The following is a 10,931-nucleotide window of genomic DNA, read 5'->3' on the forward strand; positions in this document are numbered from 1 at the left end:
TAGATGTGTAGTCCTACTTTCATAATTTCTACATATAAAGCACATAAGAAGATTCATTTTCCACTTGCATCTAGAATGCATACCCATATTTAAAGGTGACTACCAAGACATCAAAAATGAATCTAAAAGACATGCCTCATTAGCATTACTGATGTTGTTATATATATTAAAAATGAAAACAGCCTAGATGATCACAAAAATCATTGACCAAATAAGAATTTGGGTCTGCCAGGAAAAATACTGAATGAGGCAATTTGACTGTCTGAGCAAAGGCCAAGGTCAAAGTTGAATACAGATTTTAGCCAAATAAGGACCAAAACCAAACTTCAAATATAACCTAGTGCCAGGTGATGCCTCACTTTTGATTAACTTTGTATTTATCTGAATACCAATGCAACTGAGCATTTCTTCTTGTCTTGCTAAGACGCTGAGCATTCACCATCTGTTCATCTCCTTTGCCTGTGCTTTTACTAGGTTCCTTGCCTTTTTCTTGCTGATTTGCAGGAATTCCTCGCCCCTTTCCGAAGGCTGATTTGTATTCCATTATGTATATAGACCACATAGTCCTTATCCATTCATCTGACGATGGACATTTAGATTGATTCTCTATCCCAGCTATCGTGAATAGTGGGGCAATCAACATGGAAGTGCAGATGTCTCTTTGGCATACTCATTTTAACACCTTTGGGTATATACCCAGAAGTGGGATTACTGGCTCCCATGGTAATTGTATTTTTAGTTTCCTGAGGAAATTCTGTTACTGAAATATGGTGCTCTTTCCTTACTTTATATCAGCTGCAAAGAAAGAACATCCACTTGTTGGTAAGGCATTCGGGTTTTTTATTCTTTGGCCAAAGAATGGAGAAGGGTGAGCTCGTGCTCTAAAGGTGCTCTCTCCCTGAGCAAAGGGAGGTGTGGGAGTTTTAAAGACACAGGAGTGTGGAGGTGCGTAAGTACAGGGTGAGGTCTGGATGTGGATACAGTTCATATACACGCTTCTTCATGTGCTGCATGTGCAGAAAATGGCAAAATTCCTCGCTGGGGAGGTGACTTTTAGTACTATAACGACATGTTCATGAGTTAAGGGTAACTGAAGGCCGCCTGCTCTGGTCTCACTAGCTGTGCACAGGTCTGGACTTCTGGGACTCTACAGGGAGTCACGTGGCTGTTCGTAGCATTTGGGCCATCTGGTGTCCTTGTGCAGCTATGTTTCTAGATAATGAATACTAAAGAAAAATCGGTAAAAGGAAAAAAGGAAAGAGAAGGAAAAAAAACTGTTAAAGTTTTTCCATCAGCTTTGTCGGGGCCGTCCCCCATTATGTTTTCCACAATGTCTGAATTAATTCATGTTCCTCTCAACAGTGTGCAAAGGGTTCCCTCTTCTCCACACCCTCGACAGCACTCGTTGTCTTTCCTCTTTTTGATGATAGCCATTCTGGAGTTCGTGTTCCTAAAAACTCTCCAGTGATTCCAATATACGTTGCTATCTTAAAATAAGGGGTGTGTAGAGAGAGAAGGGGAGAGAGGCCGAGAGGGACGCACACACACACACACACACACGCAACTATTAATATATAGTGAGACACTCCAGTTGGAATGAGACAGAGAGAGAGAGAGGGAGTGGACAAAGCCCAGAGTCAGAGAAAGGCGGGGAAAGGAGACAGGAATGGAGGGAGAAAGGGAGAGAGAAGAAGAGAGATGGTGAAAGAGACTGAAGAAGAGAATGACAGGGCCAGAGGGACAGCGAGGGAATCACTATGCTACAAAGGAAGAAATGAAGACAGAGGCAGAGGCAGAAGACAGCGGGGGTAGGGAGGCTGCCATGTGAGAAAATCCAAGCCTGCAAACCTCTTATTCTGAAAACACCCAAGCCTGGGCAATGAGAACAAAGCACCAAAGTCACAATAAAATAAAACCCCCGAACACACTGGTGTGAGCCCCATTCTCCCCGCCAATTTGCTGTATGGCATTTACAAGTCCCTGAGCACAGCTGTGCCTCAATGTCCTCATCTGTAAAATGAGGGAGTCCTTTCGGGGATCAACTGTAACATGTGGTCAATCCTGAAAGATACCAAGACTTCTTCTTGGTATTTTCCGAGACTTCCAAATCCAAGACTTCTTGAATTTCTTCAAAAAATTCCAGGATGGTAGAGTATTACTGAAAAATGACAACATATTTCAGAAAGCTAGTTTCAATTCGCCCATGTTTGCCTTCTTGCTAGAAAATTCTAGGGCTCTCAGTCGTTCATTATTCAGCTGAAACCTCTCCAGCTCCTCATAGCTGAAATGTCCAGGAGCGCTTTCTTCTTTACTCATTAATATGCTTGTCCCTGACCACAGCCCCCGCAAGACCCCATTGAGACACACATGATTGAATTTTATGGGCCTCGTGAATATGCATGAGCTTGTCTTGGGACATCATTAACTAACCTCAGGTGATCCCATCCAAACTGCCTTTGGATAGTAACCACTTATGAAGAACCCTCCTTTGGGGAGCTGCCGTCTTGTTCTACAGACAGGCGGGGGCCAAAGCCATTCAGCCAATCCCCAGATAGTCCGGAGACCTTGGGAGCAGAACTTTAAAGAGTGTTCGTGGAGAGAGCTAGGGCGAGAAGGACCCTCTCAAAGGTACACCTCCACCTGGAAACCTGGGAGGGAGTGAGAGGTGGGGTCTGGGGTCCCCGCAGCAAGGAAGGATGGTCTAGATTAGTGTTGTCCACTGGAAATAGAATGTCAGCCACATATATAATTGTATGCTTTTTTAGTAGCCATGTTAAAAAAATAAGATGAAATATGAGCAATTTATTTTAATATATTTTGTGGGACTCATGATATCTAAACTATTATCATTTCAACACATAATCAATACAAGCAATTATTGAGATATTTTACATTCTTTTTCTCACTCTTTGCCTTCGAAATCCAGTAAGCATTTCACACTCACTATATATAACAAGTCATACTTGCCCATTCCAGGTGCTCAGAGTCACAAGTGGCTGGGGCCCACCATACTGGCCCTGGGAAGGAAAAGTCAGGGAAAGTGGGGAAGGAGGCCTTGCGGGTAGAGTTCTTTCTCTGTTAAAAATCTCAAAGGAGTGGGTGAAGCTAGATTATATGACCAATGTGACAGTAAGAAAGGTGGCTTGTATCCCAAGTTTGGGAGAAAGACATGGAAGAAAAGGGACTAAATTTCTTATTAAGAGATGGGACAAATCGTCTGTTAAATTCTTGGTAGTGGATTAGAATCATCTTGGTTCCACCAGTCTTTACACCATTCTTCTAAAGAAAGGGTTACTCTCCCTATTTTAGGAAGGAGAAAGCTGGGATTCAAAGAGCTCTCCCTGAGATCCTGTCACTGCTCCTTCCAAAGCAGCCTAGATATGTAATAGAAGAGGTGTGTGCATGGGGGTGGGGGTGGATTACACTGAGCTTTTCAGATGTGGAATCGTTTGCTGCTGAGGAGTGGAAGGAACCAGTATTGTGAAGACACACTATACTCCAGTAACCTCACAGCCATGTGCTCCTGTAATTCTCACAATGGAATTGTCTCCACTTAAGGAGAATATGGACAGCTGGGGGTCAGAGAGGTGAAATGACCTTCCCACGGCCACCCAGTTGATACATGAGAGAGGTTGACTATGAACTGTAGTTGGTTGAGTGCCATTATCTTCTCACTGCTCCACTGACATTTTTGGGTTAAGAGAACTAGACAGCAGAGGCTGCAGACTTTTCTGCCTCCTGGGTACCCCATCAGTGCCTTAATACTACCTGTTATGGTGGCTATTGTTTTCCATACTGGGTAATAGATACTGGGGCCTATGTGTTATCTCTAACCGTTCGAGAACATGTCATGCCTGGTTCCTCTTGGTGCTCGCCACAGTTCCTTACAGATGGTAGGCTTCTTGAATACTTACTGAATGAGTGATGGACTGATGATGATGGATGGAAGAATGGATTGAAAAATGGATGAATAGAAGGATAGATGGATGGAAGGATGGATGAGTGGATGAATGAATGCAAGGATGAATGGAAGGATTTATCTCCAATTATTGAGGGCAGAAATCATGTTTGGCTCTTCTTGGTACTTTCCACCAGTTCCTTATAGACAATAGGGTTCTTGAATGGTTCTTGGTGGATGATGGATTGAGGGAAGAATGGATTGAATGATGGATGAACATAAGGATGGATGGATGAATGGAAGAATGGATGGGTAGATGGTGGAAAGATGGATGATGGAAGTTGGATGAAAAAATGGATGCATGGAAGAATGGGTAGAAGGATGGATGGGTAAATGGATGGATGATGGAAGGAAAGATGGATGGATGGAAGGATGGATGATGAAAGGATGGTTGATGGATGGATGGAAGAATGGATTGAACAATGGATGAACAGAAGGATGGATGGATGGATGGAAGAATGAATGGGTAGATGGTGGAAGGATGGATGATGGAAGTTGGATGAAAGAATGATGTATGGAAGGATGGGTAGAAGGATGGATGGGCAAATGGATGGATGATGGAAAGATGGATGGATGGAAGAATGGATGGATAGATGGTGGAAGGATGGCTGATGGATGGATGAATGATGGATGGATGAACTATTAACAATAAAGAGTATCATTAAGCAGGGGAAAAAATTCCTAGAAGGTAATATTTTCAGGAAAGTTTGGAAGATAATAAATAACAAAGAGCAAAAAAGAGAAGAGAATTATAGAACACTGTCAAAATAAGTTTGCTTAATTAATTAATTACTGCAGGCCTAACATGGTAAATAGATGTTATTGTGATCATCACCATCATTATCATTAACAGCCAACATTTATTGTAAACTACCTCTATAGCATAAGCTGCACTAAGTATTTTGTATCTTTTATCTAGTTTAATCTTCCCAACAACTCTATGAAGTAGGTATGCTTATTAACATCCCCATTTTAGAGAGGGGTATGCTTGTTCAATGTCACTCTACCAGGCGCCAGTGAAGCATCCATGTAGGCTCCCTATTGCCATGGAACGCCAACAACGAGGAGTCCCTGGCACTGTGCTTTGCTCTGTAGATGCTCAATAAATTTGGTATGTCAACAGCTACTCCACAAAATTAATCCACTCCTAAGACAACCATCTATGTAGATTTTTAATTTTGTAATTTTAAATTGCCTCATATTGCTTTACCCAGGCTGCTCTTCTATTTTTCCTTTTAACATTTTGACTATTTGCATGTCTGTGTGTGAGCATACGTGCATGCACATATTCTGTATATGTGTATACATGATGTATGTATATTATGTATACATAAGTATACACATCTATAATGTACAACAGCATGTGCATATATACATATACACATGCATTATATATGTGCATAGATACACATATTTAATTTGTCATTTTAAAAAATGTTTAATTGATACGTAATAATTATACATATTTATGGAGTACCTGTGATATTTTGATACATGCATACAATGTGCAATGATCAAATCAGGGTATTTAGGATATTCATTACCTCCAACATTTAGCATTTCTTTGCACTGGGAACTTTTCAACTCTTTTCTTCTAGCTACGTATATAATTATTGTTTTTAATTTTGAAAGTCACACACATATATGATAAAAATATAAGTGGAAAAAAGTCTCAAGTTTGTCCCTGGTTACCACTTCCAGAGGTTCCCACTTCCAGAAGTGACCAACATCAGCTGCTTCTCACATGTCCGCTCAGGAAAATTGTTGTGTGCGTGCACATGTAGAATACAATTTCAGGGTCTTATGGAGAACTACAAGGCCCTAAGCAACCTGGGTTTGCGGATCTTTCCATCTTCACCATCCCTGGTGCTCACCATGGCCCAGCCATGTGGACCTCCCTTCTGCACCTCGGGCTGTGCTGTCTGTTGTCCCCATCAGCAACTTCGCCCTCACTGATCCCTCTGCCTGGAACGCTTGTTCCCCAGCCTGTGTGGCTGACTCTTGGTTTTGGCTCAAATCTCACCTGCTCAGAGAGGCTTTCCCTGACTGTCTGTTGGGCACTATCGTCCACATCACCCTGCCATTTTCTTCATTGCACTTCTCATATTCTGAAATGGTTTTGATTGTTTATTATGGTAAAATACACACAGCATAAAATTGACCATTTTAGCTATTTTAAAGCGCACAGTGCAGTGGCTGCAAGCACATTCGCAGTGTTGTCCATCATTATCTAGTTCCAGGCCCTTTTCATTGCCCCAAATGGAAAACCTCACTTCTTTTTTGTCTTCCTCACCCCAGCAAAATATCAGCCTCGTACAAGCACAATTTCACTCGTCCAGCTTACCAACAGCCCCATACAGTAGGCACACAACAGATGTTTATCAAATAAGCAATTAATATTTTAATGACTCCAAAATGGATATAGATATTTTTACATACCAAAGGAATCATACTATACATTCTCTTTTAGAACTTGTATTTTTCACTTAATATTGTAGGTATTTTTATGGCCAAACATACACATCTAATTCATTCTATTTAAAGGCATCATGCTGTTGGTCCATGTGGGTGAACCCAAACTTATCTTACCACTTCTCCAATGGTTGTCATTCCATTTATTTCCAGTTATTGATATCATAAACACCCTTGGTCAGCTATTTTTGAACCTTGGGGTCTTCTGTAATTGACGCATCTTTAGAAAATTTAGTGAGATGTGATCCTTGTGTAAGGGACAAGGGCCAAAGAGTCATTGGATTGTTGGGGATGGTGCGGTGGCGGGAGCTGACAACCTGTAATTTTTGAGGTGTGTTGGTGCAAAAGTTGATAAGACCAGGACAAAAGGATGCTGGACATGGCAATGTGACAGCCAAGGACAATCTGTTCAACATGCGATTGAAATATCAGCTTTGGAGGTAGACTTTGGGGGGTGTAGAGAAAGTTGTCAACATCAGAGTGGTCACTGCTTTGTGTCCTTGCTTCTTCAACCAACCTAAGGCAGGAGCCTCATGCTCATTTCGTTTCATGTCGAAACTGAGCAACCTTTTTGGGCCAGAGCAGTATGGTTAGAACGATCGTGGGTACAGCATTTTCTGGTTGAGAGGCTTAAAGTTTGCCATTGTGTTTAATTCTTTCGAGACTTTGCGCTGCAGAAATGCATCTCCATGGCGACATAGATGTTTGACACAATGATTGAGAGTGTGGTCTCTTCATACTACCTGGTTTAAGTCATGGTTCCACCCTTACTGGGCTGCTACCTTCCCATGCCTTATTTTTCTATAGTATGGGCTCATCGTAGTTCCTGCCTCAGAGGGTTTTGAGGTAACTAAATGATAATTAAACAAAGTGCTCAGAGACGTGCCCCCACACAACAAGTTCTCAATAAATGTTAACCATTATTAATTGTTGAGCACCTACCATGCACCAAGAACTCTGCTTGTATTATTTAATTCTTAAAACAATCCTATGGGATAGGTTTCAGTAGTCCCATATTTACAAAAGGAAATTGAGAGTCAAACACGTTCAAGGTCAGGCAGATGAGCAGGAAAGGTAAAAATAAAAGCTTAAGATTAATGAACTCATTAAAGTGTAGATATTGGGGTTTTTGGTGAGGCAGGGATAGAAGCTTGAAGCTGTAAGCAGTAAAGGGTTTGGAGGAAATGGCAAAATTTATCTCTCTCCTGTTTCCATAAATAGTCCTAAAATATTTGGCTTGTGTGCCCCCTCTGACATGTACGAAGTGCCTTCTGGTGTCTTCTCTGTGTGTAATAAGATCTCAAGGTGCGTTTTAGTCTCCCTCCTCTGATGATTGGCAAAACTGCCCCCGCGTCTGCTGTGGTTTGACTCCAAAGCCGCAGCACCCCTCTTTCTTACTGGCCAGCAAAACACTGCTAGTGGCAGGAAGCTGGTCCCGGCTGTTCCGCCGCTCAGGACAAAGAGTTCTCCAAGCATTTGAAGGTGCCAGTGCCCACGGAATAACGTGGTCCTCACCTGCATGTTCCAGACGTGGGTGTCTGGCTATAAAGGCTCGTTTTACAGCTTAATAAATGTCTTGAACCACCCCCAAAATATTTTCTATTAATATCCATGACTTGGCCCAAGTAGACCCATTAGCATTTCAGGCCATCAGTTGATATCAATTCCTTGTATTTGCATGGAATTCTTTTTTTTTTTTGAGACAGAGTCTGTTGGCCAGGCTGGAGTGCCGTGGCATCAGCCTAGCTCACAGCAACCTCAAACTCCTGGGCTCAAGCGATCCTCCTGCCTCAGCCTCCTGAGTAGCTGGGACTACAGGCATGTGCCACCAGGCCTGGCTAATTTTTTCTATATATTTTTAGCTGTCCAATTAATTTCTTTCTATTTTTGGTAGAGACGGGGTCTCGCTCTTGCTCAGGCTGGTCTCGAACTCCTGAGCTCAAATGATCCACCTGCCTCGGCCTCCCAGAGTGTTAGGATTACAAGTGTGAGCCACCGTGTCCGGCCCTGCATGGAATTCTTTACAGCACAAAGAAGCAAGCCATGCAAACATCTACGGGGGGTCAGGGTGGGGGAAGCATTGCAGGTGAAGAGAAGAGCAGGCAAAGGCCCTGAGGTGTCAGCAAGCTTGGCTTATGCAAGGAACAGTAAAAACAGTAGCTGGGGAAGATCAAAGGAGGGGAAGATGATAAATAGCTTCTAGGGAAAAGGAGTGCGGTCTACGGATTGAATTCTAAAGGTGATGGAGGATTTTGAATTAAAGCATGTTGCTCCTCCTCACTTTAATCTCTTCAGTGGCTTCTGGTTGCATTCAGAATATAAGGAAGGCTCTGCAGGGTCTGGCCTCACCCACCTTGTCATGCGTCTTTAGGTCCTTGCTCCTCGTCACTCATGGCCCCAACCACGCTGGTTCCACTTGCTTCCTGAACACATCCAGCTGTTTGCATCTCAGGCCCTTTCCACATCTGGTTCTCCTGCCTGGATGATCCCCTCACCCACACGCCCCTCAGCTCCTCTCAGGCCTCCCTCCTCCTTCTCTTTCTCCTGGAGTAGCTTACCGTGTTATTGCCCAGAGGCCCCTCCCCTGATCCCCCAATCGAAAGTGACCTCGCCCTAGGTATTCTTTTTTGTAGCCTCAGTTCTCCTCCTTTGTAGCCATGATCACAACAAAAGGTTGTATTTGTTTCTTGTTTCTTTACTTCGTGATCTGTCTCCTCCATTGACTATCAGCCGCACGAAGGCAAGGTCGGTCGGTGCCTGCTTCACCTGCTGCGGTAGGCTCGTTCTCTAGTGCGTGATCTAGTGCATCAAGAAAGAGCATCAAGATGTCCCGCCTCAACTTTCCTGACCTTTGCTTTAATAATTCGTAAATGCAACAAACAGTTTACAACTGAAAAGCATTTTCAGCAGATTGGTAGAGGGGAGAGGCTGGAGGCTGCATATCTGCGAGGGCAGCAGGACCACAATGGAGGGGAGAGCTGGAAAAGGCCGTCCTTTGGTCAGTAACGGCAGAGGCCAAGAAAAGGGGATGGATTCTGGAGCTTTTTGGAAAGTAGAACCAACTGGATAGACAGATAGGACACAGAGAGGGGACAGGGACAGCAAAGGTTTGCTCTTGCTGAAGAGGTAATATGGGGGAAAGGCTAACATATTTTGGGCTGTGTATCAAAAGCCAAATCTTGGGATTTGAGGCACTTGGGGGACGTTTAGGTGGACCTGTCCAGGATGCAATTAGAATTGCAGTTCTGGCACTCAGAAGTGACGCTTGGCCAGAGATGTCAGTCATGAGTGACGATACTATTTTGGATTATATTCATGAGTTCTTGGCACATGGCGGGTGCCATGTTAAGCCCTGAGGTAGTGATAGTATTGTACAGTGGTTAAGAGCTCAGTTTCTGGAGTCAGGTCTTTGGGGTTCAGCTGCGAACTCCACCACTCACACTGTTTGTGATCCTCGGCCAGGTGCTTAGGCTCACTGTGTCCCATCTGGGGTAATGACAGTACCTACCGCATTGGGCTCCCTACTGTCAAGATTATTATGAACTTAGAGCAGGGCGTAGCACTTAAAGAGTTTTATCTGTTATTTTTTATGATGGCAGTGAATCATCAGAACGAGCCTAAGCGGTAGATAGGATTAGCATCCCCGTGTTTCCATAAGGCGAAGCTAAGGCTTAGAGAATTTAAGTAACTTCCCCCTGGAGTCATCCAGCCCGTACTCGGTGGAGCCGGGATTTGAACCTCAATGTTCCGCCTCCATTGTCGAAGGCAGGTCCGTCCCCAGACTCTGCACCAGCAGCCAGTGAGAATTAGAGTCGTCCACAGGAGGTGGGTGAACGAGGCGTCGCCTGGAAAAAGCCCGTGGTTAGGAGTAAGGACTGCAAGGAAGAATAATGAGAGAAATGAGAAAGAGGCTCCGCGTGGCAGGAGAGCCACGAGCTGTTGGGAGAAAAAGAAATTTGAGGCTTGTTCTGACTCTGGTGCTCAGTGGCGCCACCTACCTGTGGAAGACTTAAATCACTGGCTCTGGGTTTTTGATTCCCAGCCCATTACCTGGATTTGTTGAGTTGGTGCCATCTGATGTCCCCACTAAACTGTCCTGACCTTTGTTTTAATAATTCGTAAATGCAACAATTTGCAATTGAAAAGTATTTTCACATCGCGGTCCAGTCGGACTCTCATGGCCACTGTGAGAGGCAGGAATTATTAACCGACACTCTGTCTGCTGATGAGAAAACAAAAGCCGGTAGAGGGGAAGTGGTATATGGAGCTTAAGAACTCTGACATTGGCCAGACGTGATGGCTCACGCCTGTAATCCTAGCACTCTGGGAGGCCCAGGCGGGAGGATTGGTTGAGCTCAGGAGTTCGAGACCAGCCTGAGCAAGAGCGAGACCCCGTCTCTACTATAAATAGAAAGAATTAGCCAAACAACTAAAAATAGAAAAAATTAGCCGGGCATGGTGGCACATGCCTGTAGTCCCAGCTACTCGGGAGGCTGAGGCA

Source organism: Propithecus coquereli, unplaced genomic scaffold, assembly GCF_000956105.1.
Source record: "Propithecus coquereli isolate 6110/MARCELLA unplaced genomic scaffold, Pcoq_1.0 Scaffold42, whole genome shotgun sequence".
NCBI classification, from domain to species: Eukaryota; Metazoa; Chordata; class Mammalia; order Primates; family Indriidae; genus Propithecus; species Propithecus coquereli.